Below are 25244 nucleotides of genomic sequence, written 5' to 3'. Positions count from 1 at the left end.
TGTTGGATTGCAGTGGGCTAATACTTCTTTTGACGTGATTAGGCATTTACATTTCTGAAAGGCACGCTTACACTCATCACTCCATTTCCATGCTACTCCAGTTTGCAGCAGGGCGTTCAGTGGGTGCAGAATTGTAGACAAATTTGGCAAGAACTTATGGTAGTAGTTCACCAACCCGAGGAACGACCTCAGTTGCGACACATTTTCCGGTGCTGGAGCCTTGACTACTGCCTCAATCTTGTCTGGGGACTTATGTAACCCCTCTTCATCAATCACGTGGCCACAATCCGAGATTTGTTGCCTGAAAAACTCGCATTTGGGGCGGTTGGCTCGTAGCCCATATTCTTATAATCTAGTGAGCACCTGCTCCAGGTTGGCAAGGTGTTCACTGTCATTTTCGCCCGTAACCAGGATGTCGTCCAAATAACACTGGGTCCCCGGGATCCCTTGCAGGACTTGTTCCATCACCCTCTGCCAAATAGCCGGAGCTGATGCTACCCCGAATACCAGTCGGTTGTACTGGTAAAGACCTTTGTGAGTGTTTATCGTGAGGTATTTTCTAGATGCTTCTTCTACCTCCATTTGTAGATACGCTTGGGCCAGATCAATCTTTGTAAAGCGTTTCCCTCCAGATAGTGAGGCAAAAATATCTTCTATCCGCGGAAGTGGATATTGTACTGTGTGAAGGACTGGGTTCACAGTTACCTGAAAGTCCCCACAGATGCGAACCTTCTTCGGCTCCCCAGGCATGCTGCTCAATGATTTCTTCATTACAGGAACGATGGGTGTGGCCCACTCGCTCCAGTCCACCTTGGACAGCACACCCGAACGCTTCAGACTCTCCAGCTCTGCTTCGACGGCTGGGCAGATTGCACACGGTACCGGTCTGGCCTTAAAAAATTTTGGGTTTGCGTTATCTTCAATTTTTATCATTGCCGTTAAGCCTTTTAGAGTCCCAAGTCCTTGCTGGAACAGCTCTTTCGCGTCAGTTAGAATATTTGACTGTCATCCAGGTGTGACGTCGTCATCCTTTTTGTCAGCCACAGTTAGCGCCTGAATGGAATGCCAATCCAATTGTATTTTTTGGATCCATTCACATCCCAATAATGGTGGTCCTCCATCTTGTCGTATATATAGATACAGTTTCTGTGTTTCCATGCTGTTGTATTTAACGGGCACCCTTATTTTTCCTCTGGGATAGACTTTTTGCCCATTATATGTCTTCAAGACAATGGACGTGTCCTTCAAGGGTATGTGTGAGAATAGCCGCTCGGAGTCTCATTGATTCATGACTGTTAGGGCTGATCCTGTGTCCAATTCCATCTTTACTTGGGACCCTGCTATCATGAGGGTGACCCAAATGGTTCGGTGATCCTCCTTTGCGATCACGTTGTGCAACTTTAGACAACTTAGTCTCCTGCTCCCGGAGTCATTATCACTCTTCTGATCTTCTGAACTACTGTCCGTCATCTTTTGTACTTTCTTGTACTTTTCCTTCGTAGTTCTTTTAGTGTTGGTTTTCTTTCCTGACCTGCAGACTCGTGCTATGTGTCCCACTTTTCCACATTGCCTGCATACTTTGTCCTTAAACCAGCAATCCTTCTGGTCATGGGTTGTTCTGCCGCAGCGATAGCACTTTTCTGCTCCATATGCCATTTCATTGGTGCTATATTCTTGCGGTTTCTGTTGTATTTCCGCAGCTCCCCGTGCTGCTGCTTCGTAGGATACTGCAAAATTGAAAGCCTTTTCTAGCGTAAAGTCCTTTTCCGAAGTAGTCGTTTCTGGGTTCCTTCACTCTGGAGCCCGCAGACAAACTTATCCCTTAAGGTATCTGCCAGTCCTGCTCCGAACTGGCAGTGTTTCGATAACTTGCGTAGTTCCGTAAGATAGTCAGCATTACTTTCGTCTTTGTGCTGGTTTCTTTTATGGAACTTGAATCTTTCTGCTATCAGCAGCGGTGTAGGGTTTAGATGTTCCTGTAAGATATTGACAATCTCTTCAAAGCTTTTCTCCATTGGTTTAGCTGGGGTAATTAAATTCCACAATAGGCCGTACGTTCTCGCGCCCATCAAATTCAATAATACCGACGCCTTCTTTTCATCGGCCACCTCATTTGCCTTGCAGTACACTTCAATTCTTTCCACATACGTGGTCCAGTCTTCTATTTCGTTGTCGAAAGCAGTGATTCTGCCACTCTTCGGCATCTTGGGTGGTTCAAAATGATGCCTCCCGCGCTTTTCCTTCTTTCCCCCGCTGCTGCCAACGCTGCTCCTAGCGTTCTAAATAGTAATGGCGGCGCCCTGTGGATTTCGCGCGTCTCTCTTTTAATTAATTTTCTTAGTTTTATTCTTCTTCGACGCTGTCCACTGCGCGTCTCTTTTCCTTCCCCCTTTTTTATTTTCTATAACGCTGCCCGGCTCTTGAGCACCGGCCGTGCCCTGTGCGCTCCACCCTCTCTCTCTCTTTTTCTTCCCGACGACGCTGCTCGGCCCCCTTGCAGAGCCGCTCGATCGAGCTCTAGCCCGCCGCAGTCCGGGAAGGGTCAGCGCACTACCTGCTACCAGCCCGATTTGCTGGAACGCCTTGACTGGAGAACCAAGCCCAGCTCTCCACAGCCTCCCCTGCGATTCTCTGAACTCCAATGCATCACTGGGCGGGTGCCCGCGGTCGACGCCCGTTGCTCTGGCTTCGACATCCAAGAAGCTTCTTTTTAGGGATGGATCCCTGTGAGGTGATGCAGTACTGCAGGTGAGTTCGAACCTGCTCGTCGCCACTGTAGTGTCCGCGTATAAATAACACACGGACTGCAGGAGAACGGTAATAACAGGGGTTTACTGAACAGAGGGTATGCTGCAACTAACTGTACAAATTACTACACGGTGTTATATACAGGTGTGGTCACTACTGGTACTGCAGTATACAGGGGCTGTAAAAGATAGTTCCTCTCTTAAAGGTACATACATTACACCAGAAGGTCCAAAATGCACCACCACATGCCCCTCTACACCCATGGGAGTGGCCCTCATCTCCATGGCAATGGGTGCATATTGATTTTGCTGGTCTATTCATGGACTCAATGTTTTTAATAGCCATGGATGCGCACTCGAAATGGCCTGAGGTGATCAAAATGTCCTCCACCACCACGGAGAAAACTATTGCAGTCCTACGGACCATTTTTGCCAGGAACGGCTTGCCAGAGCAGATTTGCTCTAATAACGGCCCACAGTTTGTGTCTGAAGAGTTTCGAAGATTTATGAAAAGGAATGGGGTAAGGCATTACACATCCGCCCCGTATCATCCAGCCACAAATGGATTGGCTGAGAGGTTCGTACAAACCTTTAAAAAAGCAGTAAAGGCCATGTGCGATGACGACATTCCACTGCAGCATAAGGTGGACAATTTCCTGTTAGCCTACAGAAATGCGACACATGCAGTCACCAACCAGGCCCCGGCCATGATGTTCTTTAAACGAAGGTTGAGATCTCATCTGGATTTGCTCAGACCAAATGTACGAAGAGATGTTGAGAATAAGCAATTCCAGCACATCAATGAGAAGCCGACAAGGAGCTTCAATGCAGGGCAACCAGTCTTGGCCCACGACTACCGAACAGAGAAATGGCAACCAGGAACGATATGCACACGGCAGGGGCCACTAATGTACACAGTGGATGTTGGGGAGAACATTGTGAGATGCGATGCTGACCAGATCTTGAGTCACAGGAACGAGTCAACCCCATGTCTCGCCCATACATACCTGGTGATGAACCTGACATACAGGTAGCATCTACCCCAGAAACAGTAGCATCGGAAGCGGATGAACCAACCGACGACAGGGGGCCAGAATCGCCTCCGCACCAAGAGCAAGACACTCGGGAAAGGCACTATCCAGAAAGGATCAGGAAGCCTCCCCAAAGACTGAATTTATAAAAGTCTATTTTCAGCTAATGTTGCATGTTAAAAGTGTTAATTGTAATTAGTTTGATATTTAATTGTTAAATGAGTGTTATGGACTGTTAATCTAAAAGAGGAGGAATTGTAATGTTTGTACCTTTAAGGGGAGAACTACTTTTTACAGCTCCTGTATACTGTAGTACCGGCAGTGACCACACCTGTATATAAACCCTGAGTAGGGATCTGTACAGTTAGTTCTAGAGTAACCCTCATTCAGTAAACACCTGTTGATCGTTCCCTGCAGTCTCTTGTCTAATTATTGAAGGACATAACATCAAGATACACGGATCTAACACCAACGTTTCAGGTCGATGACCTTTCGTCAGAACTGGAAAAAAGCAGGAAATGGAACATATTGTTAAGCAACAATACAAGCCCACTGACTCCCACAGCTACCTGGGCTACACTTCCTCCCACCCCGCCTCCTGTAAGGACTCTATACCATTCTCCCAGTTTCTCCGTCTCCGCTGCATCTGCTCCGACGATGCCACCTTCCATACCAGTGCTTCCGACATATCTTCCTTTTTCCTCAACCGAGGGCTCCCCTCTACAGTGGTTGACACGGCCCTTGACCATGTCCATTCTATCTCCCGCACTTCTGCCCTCACTCCTGCCCCTCCCTCCCGGAACCACGATAGAGTTCCCCTTGTCCTCACCTTTCACCCCACCAGCCTCCACATTCAATGGATCATCCTCCGCCATTTCTGCCACCTCCAGTGTGATCGCTCCACCAAACGCATCTTCCCCTCACCTCCCCTTTCAGCATTCCGTAGGGACTGTTCTCTCCGCGACACCCTAGTCCACTCCTCTATCGCCCCCAACACCCCATCCCCTTCGCTCGGCACCTTCCCGTGCAAGCGCAGCAGATGCAACATGATGTAATAAAGACTCACTATGTACTTGGTTGTACATAAAGCAAGGCTTTAATCGACTTGTAACAAAACATGGAGGTCTAGTTAGTAGTCACTAGCTTCCTGTTTCCAGACTGTCTCTGGCCAAGTTGGGCCCATGCCTGAGTATTTATACTCCTCGGGCGGCGCCCTCAGCTGGCCGTTCAGTAGTACTTCCTGAGTTACTTCTTGTAGAAGTTGCGATTTATGACACAACACATGGCCTTATACCTCCCCCGTTCCCACTGTCCAAACACCCCTTCCAGGTGAAACAGCGATTTACTTGTACTTCTTGCAATTTAGTATACTGTATTCGCTGCTCACGATGTGGTCTCCTCTACATTGGGGAAACCAAACGCAGATTGGGTGACCGCTTTGTGGAACACCTCCATTCAGCCCGTAAGGGGGACCCTGAGCTTCCGGTCGACTGTCACTTTAATTCGCTGTTCCACTCCCACTCAGACCTCACCGTCCTCGACCTCTTGCATTGTTCCATGGAAGCTCAGCGTAAGCTCGAGGAACAGCACCTCATCTTTCAATTAGGCACTTTACAGCCTTCTGGACTCAACATAGAGTTCAACAATTTCAGATCATAACCTGGCCCCTATCATATATTTTTTTTTTATCCACACTTTTTGTTTGTGCCTTCTGTTCTTCTCTCCCACAGGGCAGCTGTCTTTCATTCTGCCAGCGCAATTTACACTTCATCTAGAGCCATCCTTTGTTTCTTAACCTGCCCCATTACTATCTCCTTTTACCTTGAATATTTCTTAATGTCCCTTAACCTCTCCTGCCTTCTATCCTATCACAGGCCTTCCATTTTGTTCTTTCATCCCCTCCCCTCTTTCCCAGCCCCTACACTTGCTTAGCAATCTGTTCCAGTCCCTGCTTTTTTCCAGTTCTGAAGAAAGGTCATCGACCTGAGACGTTCACTCTGTTTCTCTCTTCACAGATGCTGCCTGACCTGCTGAGTGTCTCCAGCATTTTCTGTTTTTATTTCAGATTTCCAGCATCTGCAGAATTTTCTTTTTGTATTCAGATTTTTTAGAGTTCGCCAGCGATTTAAATGTATGACGTCTAGGGGTCAATGTTAACCCTTTTATTTCTTCACTTGCATGAAGTTTTCTTCTGCCAATAGAGTCCAAGCTAGCTGGTGTAGAAAATCTAAATTACTGGGGAGAGTAGAAGGAGTTTTCATTTGCGTTCAGTTGAGCTGAACCTCACCAGGGAGTGCTTGGTGCTGACGTCATTGAGTTAATGTATGTTTATATTACCATCATGCAGCACAATTCTACCTAACATGGACCTGAAGTGCGAATGTTTTGAGATACCCAGCACAAATATCCCTCACTTTATTAAGCATAAAACAATCTTACCAGTATATCTGTTACAATCCTAAAATCAAAATGAATCAAATTATTTTTATATATCTTGGCCTCATATTTAGCTATCATCTTAAATTTATTACTTATTAGGTAGCATGTCCCATTTGGCCTACATTGGCTCCCGAGATCTCTGCACTCCTCCAATTTGGACCTCTTGTGCATCCCCAATTTCCATCGCCCCACCATTGGCGGCCGTGCCTTGAGCTGCCTCGGCCCTAAGCTCTGGAATTCCCTCCCCAAACCTCTCTGCCACCCTATCGCTCTCTGCTCCTTTAGGTCGCTCCTCAAAGCCTGTCTCTTTGACCAACCTGTCCTAATATCTCTTTACGTGGCTCGGTGTCAACTTTTATCTGATTATGTTCCTGTGAAGCGCGTTTTACTATATTAAAGGCACTATATAAATGCAAGTTGTTGTTTATGTATCTTTTTCTTCTGTTTGGAGCATTCTAGTTCTGTTTCTTTATTAATCCCCTCCCTATGTCCCCCCTCCCCACCACAGAAATAGCTTTTTTTTTAATAGTAAAGCTAGCAGGCCAATAACATTTAAAGGAATCCACACATGGGTGTATGTTCGCTGTGGTCACTGACAGACTGATTAAAGAGATTGTTTGGGGGAGTTCAGACTTCCTCTGAAAGAAATAAAGACTTACATTTATATAGCACCTGCCTTGATCTCGGGATGTCCCAAGATGTTTTACAGCCAATTAAGCTTTTTTTTAAAGTGTTGTAACGTAGGGAAATGCGGCAGCCAATTTGTACACAAACAGCAATGTGATAATGACCAGATAATCTGGCTTGTTTTAGTGGTTGGTTGAGGCATAAATATTGGCTCGGACACTGCGTAGAACTGCCCTGTTTTTTGAAATAGTGCTATGGGATCTTTTATGTCCACCTGAGGGGGCAGACAAGGTCTCAGTTTAACATCCCATCCAAAATCCCAAGCCTCTGAGAATTCCTCAGTACTGCGCTGGAGTGTCAGCTTGGATTACGTAACAAAATATTTCCAATAAAAACATAATCAATAAATCTGTATCAGAAAATATCGAAGGTAGGCTGGGATTACAAGGGGATAGGGAATTTCGATCTTTCCTATCCCAGAGTTCTTAAAATGCAGAAATCCAGGTGAAGGGCCAAGGCCCATATTACAGCACATAGGGCAATAGATCAGGAAGCAGCGAGCGGGGGAGTAAAGGGGGATTGAAGGGTGTGGTTTTCATAGCAAGTTAGGTAGTCTCATGGTTTAAAATAACTCTTTCCATTATGTTAAAGGCATGACTTTAAACTCAATGGGCTAGAAATTTATTATAGCCCAGGAATGGGCGGTAAAATTAGAAAAGCTGTAGAATTAGCGCCAGGGGCTAATGCTTTAGACTGCACGCAAAATTCATTTTCACTGCTCAAATAAATGATTGGGGCATTAATTCAAGCCTTAAAGCCGAAGCTCTTCGGTGTTACACTCAAAGAGTGAACCAAGATCAGGTGCAGTCTAATCGCTAGTCATCATTACCACAGGCTGTTTCCAGTTCTTAAAGGGGAGGTTCATTGATGCTGCAGAACCTCATTCTAAGCATTGCTGGCTGTGCAGCTGCCTCAGGCAGCAGCAGCAGGTCAAAGAGAAGGAGCCGGATGACTCAAGCAGCTGTACTGATGGCAGATCCACGCCACAGGGAGCGAGCCCGCAGATTCTGTGAACAAGCATTGGAGGTGCTATTGTTTGCTGTGGAGAGACGGAGGGCACTGCTCTACCCAGCAAGTGGCAGGAGGTCCTCACTGCAAGTCTTCCGCACCATGTGGAAGGAGGTAGTCCAGCATGTCTCGGGCAGCACTGTGGTCCCCACGACCCACACGCAGTGCAGGAAAAAATTTAATGACCTCACTAGAGTGGTCAGGATGAGTCAATGCTGCAACAATTGCTACAAACCACCATCTGAACCACAGTCTGCACACACTGCTCAAAGCACCACACCCCCAGCACTCACCCACCACAATCTCCACGTACCAACACTCACACCTTGCACACAATGACAGCTATTCAACTATGGCAGGCACATCACCCAAACACATTGCTCCACACTCACACTTTCCTTTCTCTTGCAGGCAAGGTGGTTCATAACAGGAGCGAGCTGGAGCACACAGGTGGGGGACAAGCCGACACCCAATCACTATCTGCACTGGAGAATAGAGTGCTGCAGATAATTGGGCGCCAAGTGGTGGGCGCCGTGGCCACTGGCAATGTTAACCCCCTTGAAGCTAACAACGGTATGTTCATCCCTACTCCTTCTCACATGTCACTTCCCCCTCACTCCACAAACGTTTCGCACTTTCCAGCTAATCATGCTGTCTCCATGCATTTCTCCCATCCTGCCCCCCCACACCTCACCTTAACCTGACATTTGTGCCTTTATGCTTTCAGATAATCAGCAAGCACCTGAGCAGTCTGTCCCTGAGGGCATCGTAGAGAGCGATGCGAGAGAAGAGGAGGAGGAAGAACACACCGCGTCACTGCATGTCTCACCCGCAGGCGCCAGCTCAGATACTGGCACTATGCGTTCTTTAGAGGCTGGTATAGTAGCGGGATCCGCACAGGGTGAGGCTCTGTGGATGAGTGGGCAGCAGCAAGGCCAGGGGAAAGGGTAGCTCGGGGGCCAGCTTCCCGGAAGGCGAGTTCGCACGCGAGTTCTGCTTCACAGGACTCAGATGAGGACCTCGATGGGGAGGCGTTTAGAAGAAGGGTGATGGGCACGGACACCGAGATGATAGGTGCAATGGTAAGGGTGCCCAAGAGCCTCCCAGCAATGATAAGGAGCATGGAGGAGTCCACCTCCAACATTGCACAAGGCTCTGCGCACACCATGGAGCCCATCATTTCCAGTCTGCAGAGGATGGTAGACACCCAGAGAGAACGTGGCGACCCAGACCTGACGCCATGTGTGACGGGTGATCTGGCAGCTTCCATTGCAGCACAGGCAGAAGTGACATAATATCTTAGTGCTATAATGCAGTCTATTGATAAAGAGGAGGTATTAGAAAGGCTGGCTGTGCTTAAAGTAGATAAATCACCAGGAGCGGATGGGATGCATCCTGGGATGCTCAGGGAACTAAGGGAAAAAATTGCGGAGGTACTGGCCATAATATTCCAATCCTCCTTAGATATGGGGGTAATGCCAGAGGACTGGAGAAATGCAAATGTTACACCATTGTTCAAAAAATGGTGTAAAGATAAACCCAGCAACTGCAGGCCAGTCAGTTTAACCTCGATAGTGGGGAAGCTTTTAGAAACAGTAATCAGGGACAAAATTAACAGCCACTTGGAGAAGTGTGGATTAATTAAGGGAAGCCAGCACGGATTTGTTAACTTGATTGAGTTTTTTGATGAGGTAACAGAGAGGGTTGATGAGGGTAATACAGTTGACGTAGTATACATGGATTTCCAAAAGGCGTTCAACAAAGTGCCACATAATAGGCTTGCCAGCAAAGTTGAAGCCCATGGAATAAAAGGGACAGTGGCAGCATGGATACAGAATTGGCTAAGTGATAGGAAACAGAGCGTAGTGGTGAACGGTTGTTTTTCGGACTGGAGGAAGGTATACAGTGGTGTTCCCCAGGGGTCGGTACTAGGACCACTGCTTTTCTTGATATATATTAATGACTTGTACATGGGTGTACAGGGCACAATTTAAAAATTTGCAGATTACACAAAACTTGGAAGTAGAGTGAATAGTGAGGAGGAGAATGATAGACTTCAGGAAGACATAGACAGGCTGGTGAAATGGGCGGGCATGTGGCAGGTGAAATTTAACGCAGAAACGTGTGAAGAGATACATTTTGGTAGAAAGAATGAGGAGAGGACATATAACCTAAATGGTACAATACTGAAGGGGGTGCACGAACAGAGAGACCTGGGGGTATGTGTGCACAAATCATTGAACATAAGAAATAGGAGCAGGAGTAGGACATTCAATAAGATCATAGCTGATCTTCTACCTCATCGCCACTTTCCTGCACTATCTCCATATCCCTTGATTCCCTTAATATTCACAAATCTATCGACCTCTGTCTTGAACATACTCAATGACTGAGCCTACACAGCCCTCGGGTAGAGAATTCCAAAGATTCACCACACTCTGGGTGAAGAAATTTCTCCTCATCTTAGTCCTAAATGGCCGACCCCTTATTTTGAGACTGTGACCCCTGGTTCTAGACTCGCCAGTCAAGGGAAACATCCTCCCTGCATCTACCCTGTCAAGCCCTGTAAGAATTTTGTATGTTTCAATGAGATCACCTCTCATTCTTCTAAACTCTAGAGAATATAGGCCTAGTCTACTCAATCTCTCCTCATAGGACAATCCCCCCATCCCAGGAATCAGTCTGGTGAACATTTGTTGCACTCCCTCTATGGCAAGTATATCCTTCCTTAGGTAAGGAGACCAAAAGTGTACACAATACTCCAGGTGTGCTCTCACCAGGACCCTATATAATTGCAGTAAGATGTCTTTACTCTTATACTCAAATCCTCTTGTAATAAAAGCCAACATACCATTTCCTTTCCTAATTGCTTGCTGTACCTGCATGTTAACCTTCAGTGATTCATGTACAAGGACACCCAGGTCCCTCCGAACACCAACATTTCACCAAGGTGGCAGGGCATGTTGAGAAAGCAGTTAAAAAGGCTTACGGGATCCTGGGCTTCATAAATAGAGGTATAGTACAAAAGTGTAGAAATTATGATGAATCTGTATAAAACACTGGTTCGGCCCCTACTGGAGTACAGGAAACTTTCTGGTATCTGCACTGACAGGACCGAGCTGGTGCCGGTCGATCAACACTGCCGGAGAAACCAGCGCTAATGTTAAAACATACGGAGCTTCTGAGCTCCGTATCTAGCAACAAACCCTGTTGCTTAGCAACAGCTTCAAAACAGTCGGCGCAGCTTGCAAGCATCTCTGTAGCTAAGCAACAGCTTCAGCTAGATGCTTGCAGAGCCAGGAATGGAGAAAAAAAGCAACGAAAAGTAAAAAAAGTTATCTGAACCGACTCCTGAATTTTGCCGGTGGATAGAGCTAGCCGGAGATTTAACCTTCGTTTAAACGAAAGTTTCCTGTATTGTGTCTAATTCTGGGCACCACACTTTAGGAAGGATGTGAAGGCCTCAGAGAGGGTGTAGAAAAGATTTACGAGAATGATTCCAGGAATGAGGGACTTCAGTTACGTTGATGGACTGGAGAAGCTGGGAATGTTCTCCTTAGAGCAGAGAAGATTGAGAGGAGATTTGATAAAGGTGTTCAAAATCATTAGGGCTCTGGACAGAGTAGATAGAGGGAAACTGTTCCCATTGGCGGAAGGGTTGAGAACCAGAGGACACAGATTTAAGATGATTGGCAAAAGAACCAAAGGCAAAGTAAGAAAAAACTTTGTTACGCAGCAAGTGGTTAAGATCTGGAATGCACTGCCTGAAAGATAATTGGATAAGTATCTGAAGGAAAGAAATTTGCATGGCTACGGGGAAGGGATGGGTGAGTGGGACTAGCTGAAGTGTTCTTGCAGTGAGCCGGCATCGGCTCGTTGGGCTGAATGGCCTTCTTCCGTGCTGTAACCATTCTATGATTCTATGATATGCTCTGTGGTATCCAATCTCAGACTGCTCTCATGCAGTCTCAGCTTGATGCCACTCAAGCTCTGACTGCTGCCATCATGGCTGGGTCTACCACCATTGACTGGGGCTTTCACGGTGTCGCAGCAGGCCAGCAATCTGTGCTCTAACAGATTGCTAGGGATGCTGAGGTGCTGCCCCAGGGGAGTGGCAGTGGGTCAGTGGAGCAGGAACCTGCTGTCCTCTCTCAGGATGACAGCATTCCTGCTCCCACCACTGCCACTCTGCCATTGCCCTTGTTGCTGCCTGTCATCCAGCCAGCCCAGACTGCTGCCGCCCATGCTGAGATGATGCAGTCTACAGCCGGGTCTTCCAGACCCAGAGCTGGTCGAGGACGTCCTGCAAGGCCATCTGAAGTCTCCCGCAAGGACACTCAGCAGCCTTCCACCCGCCGTGCTGCAGTCACTGGGCCAACACTTCGTAGGAGCACTAGATTAGGCAAAGGCACAGTAACGCCAGGCACTTAGTGATTACACAAGGGTGAATAGTTCATATTGTTGTTGTAAATATATGTTCACTGATTATTGATACATTTATTCATTCAGTTTGGATTATTTTGTGGTGTGTTTCATTTCAGCTTTGTGCTGTGATGTGGCCTGCGACAGGGATCGAATGATGGGGATGTGGTGAGCAACGGGGATCTGGGGTTTAATTCATTCGAACCGCAGTCTGATGAGGCGGTCACGGACCGCCCTTCCGGAAGGCCGATTGAGTGGCTACCTCCTCCCTCGCTGCTGTTCCTCCTCCTCCTCCTCTCCCGCTTCCTCCTCCTGAGGTGGTCCTGTAATCCCTGCTGGCAAGGGATGGGCCCTTATAATGGCCAAGTTGTGGAGCATGCAGCAGACCACCACGAAATGGGACACCCGCTCCGCCAAGTACTGGAGGGCTCCTCCCGAGCGGTCAATGCAGCGGAACCGTTGCTTGAGCACCCCGATGGTCTGTGTGATGATGTTCCTGGTGGCAGCATGGCTCTCATTATATGAGTGCTGGGCAGGAGTGTTGGGATTGTGGAGGGGAGTCATGAGCCAGCTGGAGAGCGGATAGCCCTTGTCACTGACCAGCCAGCTACGAGCTTGATTTGATGTGGTGGCTGGAAGAGTGCTGGCACACCAGTCTGGCACAGGATGAAGGTATCGTGGCTGCTGCCAGGATAGCGGGCATTCACATTGAGGATTCGCTGTCTGTGGTTGCACACCAACTGCACATTAAGTGAGTGGTAACCTTTGCAGTTACGGAAGATGTCAGGATTGTTATGCGGTGCCTGCAAAGCTACGTGGGTGCAATCAATGGCACCCTGCACCATGGGGAATCGTGCTATCCTGGCACACTCGTCCTGCTTCTCTCTGGTGATGGGGAAGGAAATGTAATCCCTTCTCCTATTGTAGAGAGCCTCTGTGACCTCCCGAATGCAGTGATGGATGGCGAACTGCAAAATGTTAGCTATGTCTCCTGTTGCAGACTGGAAGGATCCACTGGCAAAGAAATTGAGGGGGACGATGACCTTGACTGCCACTGAGAGAGCCGTGGTCGCATTGATCTGAGGCTCAAGGTCTGGTTGCAGGAGGTGGCAGAGCTCTGTGACCACTCCCTTGGTGAAGAGGAGCCTTCTAATACGCTGCTCCCCGCTTAATTGGAGGTAGGAGAAGTGCTCTCAGAATACCCTCGGAGGGTAAGGCCTCCTGTTGAGAACCCTGATGGCCCTCTCCTTCCCTTTGGCTACATGTACCACTCTTTCTTGTTGCCTCCACTTCCACTGCTGTAGTTCCTGGGGGGCGAGGTCAACTGCCAGTACAGCCCCCATTAATGTAACCAAGTGTAGTGGTTTGATTTTTTTAAGGAATAAATGCAGCTATTTTTAGTTCCCACAACACTCCTGATACAAAATAACCTGTAAATTACTGAATTAAACTATTGCACAATGTCAAACTGACAAGAAAGCACTGAAACTCACTAACGTGACAGCTGGGACTCATACTCATGATCCCTTTAAGAAACATCCCTGGAGCCAGCTTCCATCTGCTTGACGCCTCCTCTCCCTACTGATGTCTGGTTGAGGCGCTAAGGTAGGTGCTGAAAAACAATTTTGCAGATCGGGCACCTAGTGAGCATTGCACACTCACTGACGTCACAATCTGCCTGCCGTTGAAGTCCCCGGCGGTACCTCATACCAGCGGCACAATGGGGGGGACTGGATCTGCCGTGCAGCACTGGATTCACCTCACCCCAGCGCTGAAGCATTAGCGCCCCATTAGAGCCAGCTGTTGGCGCTAACAGGAGGCGCTAATCAACTGAATTTTTCCCCTAATGAGTTAATACATTTGTTGTCCAAAGCAGTCAATAGCTAAGGAGCTGCACAGTTCTGAGATCTTGGGAAAGACTTGGTTCGAGTAGTGGACTATGTACCAAGTCTTGATTCTAACAGTGCATGCACGGGGAGGAGGAAGAGTGTGTAGCATTTCGTAAAATGAATAGAAAGTTCAGGGGAGGAGTGAGTATAGTAATATTGATAAAATAGAGAGAGATACCAAATAAACAATTGGCTACTGCTGCACATAAGGAAAACTGGGTGGGCATTTGAAATTCTGAATGTACATATCATGTGAATGTGCAGTTCCTGGCCAGAAACAGAGCATGAACTTATTTCTGCTTGAAATAAATTTAACAGATTATCTTCAGAAAGCTAAGTTAAAACCAATCAGCATCCTGAAGTGATGTTTGATATCGGTGCAGTGAATTGTACAAATGCCTTTTGTCGTGGTAACATTGCTGGTTAATGTGCTATTCCTGAACAGCCGTAATACGGTTCGAATCTCATTCCAGTCTCAGCATAGCAAGCAGTTTACCGTGATTGCTTCCAATAGCGGCACTTACAGACTCCCCATCTCCCAGCTCCTGGCTGACAGCAAGTGAAATGTGGATGTTGTTAATGCTGATGCAGAGAGTCATGTTCTGCAAGATTGTGTTCCTCACTATGCTGGAAAAGAAAAATACAATTGAGATGGTCTAATTTACAGCATATTAAGCAGTAAAGCTTTTGTGATACAAGGTGCTTACAGGGTTGAGAGGAGACATCACTTATATAGACTGATCACTCATTATGTTGTAGCCTGAGCTTTCTTTACCAGCACAACTGTCGCTGGGAGTGTGGTAGGGCGGGAATTCAGCCCATCCTGACGCTTTGGGGGTCAGTCTCATTTGAATATAGGGAGGGGGGTACAAGTCCTCAACCACTTGGCCATCGTGCCATGAGTGCAGTTAAAGTATTGGCCTGGACCTCCCGATAGGACACAGCACTGGTGGAAGTCAGGAGGCTGGGAACTGCCTCTCTCCTGATGTTTATGTCATTGGCCCAGTCACAAGGGTCAACTCGTTCCAATATTTGGAGGCAGGCTCCCGCAGCCTTCGTGCTCCTGATTAGCATTCTCCATAGGATGGGGGACAGGTCAGAAAGTGCGATGTGGCTGGATTCAAAGTCCTGCAGCAGTTCAAAGGGGCAGGTATCTAAAGACACTTGGAAAAGTTATGATGTTATGATGGCAGCCGGGGTCCATTCAAAGTGAAATTTAATGAATCCCATTCACACATCACCCCTGTGCTCGCTGACCTACATTGGCTCCCGGTCCCCGAATGCCTTGGTTTTAAAGTTCACATCCTTATGTTCAAATCCCTCCATGGTCTCACCCTCCCTCTCTCTGTAACCTCCTCCAGCCTTACAACCCTCCGAGAACTCTAATTTCCTCCTCTTATCCATCCTCCACTTCCTACACCCCAGCGTTGCAGCCAAGCCTTCAGCTGCGTAGGCCCTAAGCTCTGGAAATCCCTCCCTAAACCTCTCCGCCTCGCTACCTCGCTCTCCTTCTTTAACACCCTCCTTAAAGCCTACGGGCTAGATTTTCAGTATAGACAGTTTTGGGGCGCTAACCTTAGCGCCCGCCCGAAGTTAGCGCCCGCCCCAAAGTAGCGCCCCGTTGCCGGAAATTCAGTGGCTTCGCCCTAAGAGGTTGGTGGAGCGCTAAAAGAGGCGTTCCACTACTATCTTTAGGCGCTCGGGCGCAGCGCACGGCAGACACTCTGGTGCCAGTGAGCTCTTAAAGGAGAAGGGTGCATGTGTTTTTTTTGCAAAGGCAGAGTCTTGGGGGGGGGGGGGGAAAGAATGAGGAGGAGGAGGAGGAGGAGGAGGAGGACATAAATACACCATTCACAACACACTGGTTCCTTCCATTATAGTGCAGGAGGAGGGCCCTTTAATTTGCGCTCCCCAGGGTGTGTTGCGTTCCATTTTACAAACGCTCTGGACGCCAGCCGCACAATCGGGCGGTCCGACTGAAGTTTGTATTCGGGGCGGCCAAAGGGCGTTGCACGAGGATGTGACGTCATTTTCTGCGCGCGCATCCGGGCGGCCGCTAAACTTTGCGCCGGCGCTAACGGGCAACTTAATTTGGGGCGGGGCGCAAACTGCGCTGCGCCCGGGCGCTACACGCATAGCGCCCGAAAATCACTTCTCTTAAGGCGCTAACTGCTGGCGCAAGCAACTGAAAATCTAGCCCTACCTCTTTAACCAAGCCTTTGGTCAATGTAGTGTATGTGCCTTTAAGTCAGAACTACTTTTACAGCTCCTGTATACTGTAGTACCGGCAGTGACCACACCGGTATATAAGCTTGCGCATGCCTCTGCCTCTGTACCCCCAGTCTTGAGACTACCCTCCTCCAGTAAAGACCTGTTTATTGTTAATGTACAGCATCCGTGTGATTATTTAATAATAGCATATCCACTGAACCACGGATCCAACAGTGGCGACGAGTGTCGATTCGAATCTACCTGCAACATAAAAACAAAACAAAAATAGTCGAGGCCAGGAACACGGGCGTCGACCACGAGCAACCGCCCAGCAGTCAGGCAGAGATTGAACTTCGCAGGGGAGGCTGTGGAGAGCCGGGCTTGGTTCCCCAGCCACGACGAGCAGCAAGAGACAGACGACAGGTCCAGCGCAGACCCTTCCCGAGCAGCGGTGGCTGGAGCCGGCCGACAGCAGAGAGAAAGCCGAGCAGCGTCGACGGGGTAAGACAGAGGGTGAAGAGCACAGGGCGCAGCTGGGGGTTGAACACCGAGCGGTGTCGAGAAAAAGGAAACAAACCGGAGAGAGAGAGGGTAAAGAAACAGCAGGGTTCTAGACTGAGCGGCGTTGAAAAATATAAAAAGAAGAATGCGCAGAGCACAGCCAGGGCTCACGGGCTGAACAGGGTCTGCGGGGCAAAGAAAGGGGAGCGCGGGAGACGCCATTGAGCCGCGGAGAAGAGGGAAGAGCGCGGGAGACGCCATTTTTAGAAGCCGCAGCGGAGAAGAAGGGCGAGCGCGGGAAGGAAGGAAAGCACGGGAGATGCCATTTTGTGCCAGCAGAGAAGAAGGGGAAGCACAGGAGGCGCCATTTTTGACAGTTAACTCACACCCAAGGATGCTGAAGAGTGGCAGTAGCTCTACGTTCGACAATGATGTCGAAGATTGGGCGACATATGTGGAACGTATTGAGGTGTACTGCAGGACGAATGAAGTGCCAGATGCTAATAAAGCACTGGTTCTGTTAAATTCCATGGGTGCAAAAACTTATGGGTTACTGCGAAATCTAATAACCCCAGAGAAGCCGGTAAACAAGAATTTTGAAAGCATAGTAGAAATCCTACAGGACCACTTAAACCCCACACCGCTGCTCACAGCAGAACGATTTAAGTTCCATAAAAGGAACCAACACAAAGACGAAAGCAATGCTGAGTACATAACGGAACTGCGCAAGCTATCGAAACACTGCCAGTTTGGAGCGGGACTAGCAGATACATTAAGGGACAAGTTTGTGTGTGGGCTACAAAGTGAAGGAACCCAGAAACGGCTTCTATCAGAAAAGGACCTTACGCTGGACAAAGCTTTCAGTATGGCAGTATCACACGAAGCAGCCGCAAGGGACGCTGCAGAGATACAACGGAGACCGCAAGAATATGGCACCAATGAAATGTCCTATGGAACAGGGAAGTGCTATCGCTGCGGCAGAACAACACATGACCAGAAAGATTGTTGGTTCAAGGACCAAGTGTGCAGACAGTGTGGGAAAGCAGGACACATAGCAAGAGTCTGCAGGTCTGGGAAGAAAACCAACAGTAAGAAATCTCCACAGGAGAAGTACAAAAAGGTACACCAGGTGATGGACAGTGGTTCAGACGAACAGAAAAGTGACACAGACTCCGGAAGCAAGGAGCTGGGTTGTCTGAAACTACATAAGGTAACAGAAATGGAGGATCACCAGACTATCTGGGTTACACTCAAGATAGACGGAGTCCAAGTGAAAATGGAATTGGACACAGGGTCAGCTCTAACAGTCATAAATCAAAGAGACTACAAGCGGCTATTTTCACACATACCCTTGAAAGCTACAGAGATTGTCTTGAAGACGTATACAGGGCAAAAAGTCTACCCCAAAGGAAAAATAAGGGTGAAAGTGACATATAAAGGCCAGGAAATACCTAAAATGGATATATATGTATTGCCAAATGGAGGACCACCACTGCTAGGACGTGAATGGATCCGGAAGATACAATTAGATTGGCATTCCATACAGGCACTGAAGGTTGAGGCCAAAAAGGATGATGATGTCACACCTGGACGACTGTCAAAAATGCTAACTGACGCAAAAGAAGTGTTCCAGGAGGGACTAGGAACACTAAAAGGAATAACAGCAATGATTAAAATAGAGGAAAATGCAAGCCCAAAGTTTCTGAAGGCCAGACCAGTGCCTTATGCGATCAGACCAGCTGTTGAAGCAGAGCTGGAAGGGTTGGAACGTTCAGGAGTACTGTCCAAAGCGGACTGGAGCGAGTGGGCTACACCCATCATTCCTGTAATGAAGAGGTCGTTGAGTAATACGCCTGGGGAACCAAAGAAGGTCCGCATCTGTGGGGATTTTAAGGTGACAGTGAACCCAGTCCTTCACACGGTACAATATCCGCTTCCACGAATTGAGGATATTTTCACCTCGCTACCTGGAGGTAAACGCTTCACCAAAACGGATCTAGCCCAGGTGTACTTGCAAATGGAGGTAGAAGAAGCTTCGAAACATTACCTTACGATCAACACTCATAAAGGTCTCTATCAATACAACCGGCTGGTGTTTGGAGAAGCCTCGGCTCTGGCTGTCTGGCAAAGGGCGATGGATCAGGTCCCGCAAGGGATTCCAGGGACCCAGTGTTACTTGGACGACATCTTGGTCATGGGCAAAAATGACGGTGATCACCTCGCCAACTTGGAGAAGGTGCTCACCAGATTAAAGGAGTATGGGCTATGAGCTAATCGCCACAAGTGCGAGATTTTCCAGAAACAGATCTCGTATTGTGGCCACATCATCGATGAAGAGGGGTTACATAAGTCCCCTGACAAGATTGAGGCAGTAGTCAAGGCTCCAGCACCGGAAAATGTGTCACAACTGAGGTCGTTCCTCGGGCTGGTAAACTACTACCACAAGTTGTTACCAAATTTGTCTACAGTATTACACCCACTGAACACCCTACTGCAAACAGGGGTACCATGGAAGTGGGATGATGAACGTAGACAAGCTTTCCAGAAGTGTAAAGAATTGATCACATCAAAAGAGGTGTTGACCCATTTCAACCCAGCACTACCAATTCGTTTGGCATGTGATGCATCACCCTATGGTATTGGAGCGGTGCTGTCGCACAAATTCCCAGACGGGTTGGAGGGGCCAGTAGCCTTTGCGTCTCGGTCATTAACCTCAGCCGAGTGCAACTACGCCCAGATTGACAGGGAGGCCCTCAGCCTAGTATGGGGAGTAAAAAAATTCAACCACTATCTGCATGGGCAGAAGTTCACCTTGCTGACTGACCACCAACCACTTGTCTCCATCTTTAATCCTAAGAAGGGCGTGCCAGTAATGACTGCACAGCGGTTACAAAGATGGTCCCTGTTTCTAGGGGCGAATCAATATGAAATAGAATATAAAGGCACGAAACAGCATGGGAACGCTGATGGGCTATCGCGCCTGCCACTGCCTACTGTGGAGGAAGCACCAGCAGTGGACCCTATCGAGATATTTTATTCGTCAATAATTGAACGATTGCCAGTAACAAACGCGGATATAGAGAAGGAGACCCGCAATGATCCGACGCTGTCGCGGGTATATGAATTGACGGTGAGGGGATGGCCAACATATGGCGGCTCACTGTTGCCAGCATTCTCATCCAGAAGAGAACAGCTGTCAGTATGCCAGGGGACAGTGATGTGTGGATCCAGAGTGGTGATTCCACCCAAGTTAAGGGAGAGAGTGCTAAATGAGCTACATGAAGGTCATCTGGGGGGAGTGAAAATGAAAAGCCTTGCTAGGGCTTATGTGTGGTGGCCGGGAATCGATCAACAAATTGAAGACCTAACTAAGAGCTGCTTAGGATGCCAGAAGGTCCAAAATGCACCACCACATGCCCCTCTACACCCATGGGAGTGGCCCTCTTCTCCATGGCAACGGGTGCATATTGATTTCGCTGGTCCATTCATGGACTCAATGTTCTTAATAGCAGTGGATGCTCATTCAAAGTGGCCTGAGGTGATAAAAATGTCTTCAACCACTACAGAGAAAATGATTGCAGTCCTACGGACCATATTTGCCAGAAACGGTTTGCCAGAGCAGATTTGCTCTGATAATAGACCACAGTTTGTGTCCGACGAGTTCCAAAAATTTATGAGAAGGAATGGGGTAAGGCATTACACATCTGCCCCGTATCATCCAGCCACAAATGGATTGGCTGAGAGGTTCGTACAAACCTTTAAGAAGGCGATAAAGGCCATGTGTGACAATGAAATTCCACTACAGCATAAGATGGACAATTTCTTATTAGCCTACCGAAACGCGACACATGCAGTTACCAACCAGACCCCGGCCATGATGTTCTTTAACCGAAGGTTGAGATCTCGTCTGGACTTGCTCAGACCAAATGTGCAAAGAAATGTTGAGGACAAACAATTCCAGCACATCAATGAGAAGCCGACAAGGAGCTTCAATGTAGGGCAACCAGTCTTGGCCCGTGACTATCGAACAGAGAAATGGCAACCCGGAACGATATGTACAAGGCAGTGGCCATTAATGTACACAGTGGATGTCGGGGAGAACATTGTGAGATGCCACGTCGATCAGATCTTAGCGTCACAGGAACGCGTCAACCCCATGTCTCGAGTACCTGGGGATGAACCCGACATACCGGTAGCATCTACTTCAGACCCAGTAGCAGTGGAACCCGATGAACTACCCGATGAAAAGGGGTCAGACTCACCTCTGCACCAAGAACAAGAACCTCTGGAAAGGCGCTATCCCGAAAGGGTCAGGAAGCCACCCCAAAGACTGAATCTATAAATGGGCTTTTGTTGTTTAATGTACATGTTGAAATGTTAATTGTTATTTGAATATTAGGGGTACTACTAATCTAAAAGGGGAGGAATTGTAGTGTATGTGCCTTTAAGTCAGAACTACTTTTACAGCTCCTGTATACTGTAGTACCGGCAGTGACCACACCGGTATATAAGCTTGCACATGCCTCTGTACCCCCAGTCTTGAGACTACCCTCCTCCAGTAAAGACCTGTTTATTGTTAATGTACAGCATCTGTGTGATTGTTCAATAATAGCATATCCACTGAACCACGGATCCAACAGTCACCTGTCTTAATGTTTCCTTTTTTGGCTAGAAGTAAATTTCTGTCTAATTACGCTCCTGTGAAGCGCCTTGGGACGTTTTACTACATTAAAGGTGCTTTAAAAACACAAGTTGTTGTGTTGAAAGCAAATTTCACTGAGGGAGAACTGGGGGTCCTTTTGCAAGGAATCAGAAGGAGGAGGGAAAGGAATTTTGATTCAACAGAAAGAGGGCCATCCTGAGGAACAAAGACAGCCAGGTGTAGATATGTGTCTTTGGTTGTTAGTATCACCTTCTTCATCCCAACTAATGCAGAAAAATTAACAATGACCTGACCAGAGCAAATAAGGCAAGATGACTCACTTTAAACTCCTTGGAAACCTCTATATTATAATCTTACCCCTAAGCTCACTTGTAAGCTTTAGAATGTAACATCCCTCCATACTGTGCCTCAGTGTTTGTCCCCTATCTCTGCAGCCTTTGTGACATGAATCTTGTCATTCATGTGGAAATGACTTATGAAATAATACTGGGCAGCCTGCTGGTGGCGCTGTCCATGGAGAGTATAAATACTTGGGCATGGGCCCAGCTTGCTCAGGACATTCTTTAACAGGAACTAGTGAAGGACACAACTAGATCTCCATGTTGAAAAACAGTTGATTAAAGCCTTGCTTAATACTCAGACCAAGTGCCTGGTAGTTTTCTTACGTCACGGGCAGCACGGTGGCATAGTGGTTAGCACTGTTGCCTCACAGCGCCAGAGACCCGGGTTCGAATCCGGCCTCGGGCGACTGTCTGTGTGGAGTTTGCACATTCTCCCCGTGTTTGCGTGGGTTTTCTCCGGGTGCTCCGGTTTCCTCCCACAGTCCAAAGATGTGCGGGTTAGGTTGATTGGCTATGATAAATTGACCCTTAGTGTTAGGGGGATTAAATACGTGGGGTTACGGGGATTGGGTGGGGTATGTGTCGGTGCAGGCTCGATGGGCCGAAATGGCCTCTATCTGCACTGTGGGGTTTCTGTGATTTCTGTGACTTATTATCCCGACAGACCTCCAACACGTGGCAATAGCCTCACACCCGACCCTGCATGTTTCCCCCTAGAAAGAGTTATGCTCTTTTCAGGATAGGAGGGGAGATTATCAAGGAAATAAATATTTTTTAAAAACTCTTTATATCAATGATTAACCATATAATTAGCAACACAACGAAACACCCTCCTCCTGAAACTACAATCTCCAAGCGCTTTTTAATGCTCAGAATGCTTCATTATCTAATTCTTCACACTTTCATTCTTAGCATTTAATCTATGCAGGGCCCATTGCATCCTTCTAATTGCACAGTTGAAAGTAAGCCAGCCCAGCTAGTTTTCCCTGATGATGTCACAAGATTAGTTAATTAAGCAAAGCTGTTCAAAGAGCCAAACGAAACAGAGGGGAAACGACAATGCAACAGATCATTTAAAGAGGGGACACGTGGTGGCATTTGTTCTTGAATATATTGGCCCACCTTGATTCTAATTACAGTGGCTGGGTAGATAACCATCAGGGGATGATTTCTTTTATACTCAATATAAATTCAAATCATAAACATGTTCTTTATTAAACCATTTACAATGTTGCACAAAAGAAATCTTCCCCGCATAGTGGGTTTGCCCAACAGTATAGATCCAGGGAAATTGATGATTGCTGACTTCTGAATCCCTATTTCTTTCCAGCTGTCTTCTTGGGGTGATGGGTTTTGAACGCAAGAACATTTTGGAACGAGAAAAGATCATTCAGCCAATTAACCAACTCCATCCAGTACAACACACCCAGTTTGATCATTGTGGATTCATTCCCAGCCCTAATCCCTGCGATCTCTACCTCTTTCTCCTCCTTTGAGACTCTCCTTAAAGCTTACCTCTTTTACCAAGCTTTTGGTCATCTGCCCTAATAGTCATAGAATCATAACGGCACAGAAGGAGGCCATTCTGCCCATCGAGTCCGTGTCAGCTCTCTGTGCAGCAATCCAGTCAGTCCCATTCCCCCACTCTATCCCCGTAGCCCTGCAAGTTTCTTTCCCTCAAGTGCCTATCCAGTCTCCCCTTCAAAACATTGAGTGTCTCCGCTTCCACCACTTCCGTCGGCAGCGAGTTCCAGGTCCTCACCACTCGCTGCGTAAAAAAGATTTTCATCACAACCCCCCTGTATCTCTTGCCCAAAGCCTTACATCTCCTTGATGTGCCTCAATAATTCCGAGACTCGAAGTTAGCAGAACAAAAACAAGGCTTTTATTAACTTAGAAAGTAACACGTAAGAGAGAGAGATGTCTTCCTTCTGGAGACTGAGGCCAGACTGAAGCTAGCTTACAAACGGGGCCAGGTATGGGCGGAGCCCTACACACAGCACATTCCAGCACATTCCAGTATACAATACAGCACATTCCAGTACACAATACAATGAGGTCTGGGGGAAGGGAAATGACACTGAAACCGATCTCAGTCACAGGCAGTGGTGAATGGAATACTTCATCACATTCACCCCTTCTATAGATTTAGTCTGTTCGGGGGTTTGATAGTCCTCTGCGACCGACGTGGCTGTTGCGGTGCCGCGGGTGTCGGCTGGGTGTCCCCGGTAGCCTCCTGGGTCTCTGCCGGGGGTGCCGCCAGGGTTGTTGGAGGGGTAGTTGGTGGGGGTGCCGTTGGTCGGTGTTCTTCCGGGGGTGATGAAAGAGTAGTGGGTGGGTAAGACTTGCTGTGATCGTCGTTGCCGCTATTGCCATGGTTGTTGTCAATGCCGGCTGGGGCGACGTCTTTTATGGACACGGTGTCCTCCCTTCCGTCGGCGTGCCGGACATATGCGTATTGGGGGTTGGCGCGGAGTAGGTGTACTGGCTCCACGAGAGGGTCCGTCTTGTGGCCCCTCACATGCCTTCGCACAAGTACCGGACCTGGGGTGGAGAGCCATGACGGCATGGATACGCCTGAGGTGGATTTCCGGGGAAAGACAAACATTCGTTCATGAGGCGTGGTATTGGTGGCCGTACACAATAGCGACCGTATCGAATGGAGCACATCTGAGAGGACTTCCTGCCAGCGGGAGATAGGGAGGCCCTTGGTCCTTAGAGCTAGAGTGACTGCTTTCCATACTGTCCCGTTCTCTCGCTCCACTTGGCCGTTACCCCGGGGGCTGTAGCTGGTGGTACGGCTCGTGGCGATCCCCTTGGACAGCATGTACTGGCGTAGCTCTTCACTCATGAAGGATGCCCCCCTATCCGTATGGATGTAGCTCGGCATACCGAACAGGCAGAACAGGCTGTTGAGGCATTTAATGACCGTGGCGCTGGTCATGTCTGGGCAGGGGAAGGCGAATGGGAACTGGGAGTATTCGTCCACAATGTTCAGGAAGTAAACATTGCGGTCGACGGACGGGAGGGGGCCCTTGAAATCTAAGCTGAGCCACTCAAAGGGCCGTGTAGCTTTGATTAAGTGGGCTCTATCTGGGCGGTAGAACCGAGGCTTGCACTCAGCGCAAGTGCGGCAGTTCCTGGTCAGGGACCGAACTTCCTCAATCGAGTAGGGTTAGTTACGGGACTTTATGAAGTGGAACAGCCGCGTGACCCCTGGGTGGCAGAGGTCGTTGTGGAGGGTCTGTAGCCGATCCCCGGTGGTGCTGGCACACATCCCTCGTGAGAGGGCGTCAGGGGATTCG

This window comes from Somniosus microcephalus, chromosome 25 (assembly GCF_052327205.1).
Source record: "Somniosus microcephalus isolate GS21.2 chromosome 25, FLI_Smic_1.0, whole genome shotgun sequence".
Lineage (NCBI taxonomy): Eukaryota > Metazoa > Chordata > Chondrichthyes > Squaliformes > Somniosidae > Somniosus > Somniosus microcephalus.
Note: the sequence above shows the minus strand (reverse complement) of the source record.